Source organism: Pteropus vampyrus, unplaced genomic scaffold, assembly GCF_000151845.1.
Source record: "Pteropus vampyrus isolate Shadow unplaced genomic scaffold, Pvam_2.0 Scaffold163, whole genome shotgun sequence".
Taxonomy (NCBI): Eukaryota; Metazoa; Chordata; class Mammalia; order Chiroptera; family Pteropodidae; genus Pteropus; species Pteropus vampyrus.
The window spans coordinates 1,205,548-1,208,225 of record NW_011888944.1 but is presented as its reverse complement, the minus strand read 5'-3'; positions in this window follow the sequence as shown (position 1 = coordinate 1,208,225).

Genomic DNA, 2,678 nt, shown 5'->3' with positions numbered 1-2,678 from the left:
TTCAAAGGATGGTTATTATAAATAGCTCTCTTTCCTTTCCCTTGACTTCACACGTAGTCACCCTGCATTATTCAGGCATTGGCTGCCCACGCTGTGAGTTATTCAGCCTTTCCTCACCTCGTCTTCCTCTTGATGTCTGACTTTTGCCCTTTTCAAGTCATTAGAAATTTCACTGAGGTGGACCAAAAAAGGGAATCAAGATTAGAGAGATGCGTAGTCCATGTCCCTTTATGCAGATCTGTTAGGAAAAGTGCTAATAGTTTGGATAACAACATCAGGTTTTACTTATCTGTAATAAATAAAACAAGAGTGAAGCTAATAAAATGAACAATAATGGTGTTTAAGTTTTTTACTCAACAAGTATTTATTAAATTATGTGTCAAGCATTAAAATAGTGCTCTGAGTATAATATTAACTAATGATAATAATTTAAAAAATAACTAATAATAATAAACAGTAACTCACTCTTCAGAATCTTACATTCTAATTGGAGAAAACAAATGCAAATATAAATAAATAAGTATAAAAATTTTAGATGATCACAAGCGCTAAAACAGAATAGTAGGATAGAGAGCGATATTATTAGGGAATTTCTTTAATATTTGGTTCAATGTAATGTTCTCTATTGTGCAAATACTCAATCGAACAACGAAAGAATGCATATGACCCCATTCAGTAGCAGGTCATACAAAAAATTAAACATAAAGTCATCATACAACCTAACAATTTTACTGCTAGGTGTATACTCAAAATAATTAAAAACATTTCTCCATGCAAAAATGCATACACGAACATTTATAGCATCAATATTTATAGCCAAGAAGTAAAAACAAGTAAAATTGTCATCGACCGATGGACTGAAAACTGATAAACTCATATGGTATATTCCCAGGATGAAATACTATTGGACCATAAAAAATGAATGAACTACGGATACATGCTACAACACGGATGAATGTTGAAAACATTATGCTAAGTTAAAAAGAACAGACACAGAATGTCATGTACTGTTTGAAATACCCAGAAAAAGTAAATCCATGGAGATAGAAATTCAGAATTGCTAGTGGCTTGGAAGAAGGGGAATGAAGAATGACTGCAATGAGAAGGAGGTTTCTCTTTGTGGTGACAAAAATGTTCTGATATTAGTAATAGTGGTGATGGTTGCACATTCTTGTGGAGATGCTAAAAACTACTGATTTGTACACTTTAAAGGGGTAAATTTTCTAATACGTGAATTATATCTCAATAAAAGAGAATTTAATGACTTATGTTTCTCCCTGCTAAAAAATAATCTTTTCAAAACCAAAATCTGATTATGTCACTCACCAGTTTAAGGTGACAACTCGTCTAGACCTATAGGATAAAATTCAACACACACGTCCTTAGCATTTGTCCTTTGCCTAAGTCTCCAGTCTCATCTCCAGCCATTTGTGTCCACCAATCCCTTGAGTCATAAAAAATAGCTGATGCTTTTTCATGAGCTTTTCTGTATGAGCTTTTATGCCTCCTTAACTCACTCTTCTTGGAATAGCTTACCCTCCTCCTCCTTCACCCAGTTAACTGCCCTTGTCCTCCGAAAGGGAATGCAAATATTGCCAAAGTGACCTCCTTTATAGCCTCCGGACTGATTTAGAAACGCTTACCCTTTAGCCCCATGGAGTCCTGTGCATATCATAGACCTTTCCCAAATTGTATTTGGACTGTCTGCTCATCCATCCGTATCCTCCTTGACACCATACGCTTTGTGAGAGCGGAGACCATTCTTCTTTCTTCTGTGTATCCTCAGCACTTGTCAGAGTGAGTGAGTATTCAGTAAAATTGTTGTGACTTGAATGTGAATAAAATGCTAGTTTTCGAGCCCAAAATGGGATTGAAGTCATAAATGGAGAGAATATAGAAAAAAAGAATCGAATGTGGTCTGAACCTTGGTAAAAGCCTAGATTTAGAGTAAGGAGGAGGAAGTTGTGGACACCCAGGTACAAAAATAAGGTTCGTCAGAAAGAAAGAGCGCTCCTTCAGTTAGTCCATATGAACCTGTTGGATGAGAGATGTTCTTAAAGTTTATCGCCCATATCAGGTCATTTATGAAAGTAAAGTATGATGTTACTATACTTATTTGGGGCCAGGAGGTATAAACCACAACATTTCTGGGCAAACCAAAATGGTGTGACCATATCAAGTTTGGTTTCACCATTCTATTATTTCTGGGTATTGGAATGGTTTACAGAGTTTTGCTATTATAAATGTTTTTCCCCCAGATATCTCATGAATCACTTCCTCGTTTCATTCACTCTCTGCTAAAGTATTATCTCTTTAAAAAGTCTCTAAAATATCTAAAATATCTATCCCCATAAGACTGTGTGTTAGCACCAACCACTGTCAGACTCTCTAACTAGAATGCGGTCTTCACATTCTAGAGGGGTGTCTAGCTCCTAGGAGGTGTTCAATGAAACATGTCGAATTGGTTTTAGGCAATGCTATGATAAGCATTTCTGAGTCTATTAATTAATCTTTTTAAAAGATTAATTAATAGAAATCAGATTAACAAATCAAAAGATAATACAGTTTCGAAATTCATTTTATGTTGCCTTTTTTTTTTTTTACAAAAGTTGCACCAATTTTTGAGTGATGAAATTTTATCTTCATTTTACCACATCCTGAGCCATATGTGTATTACA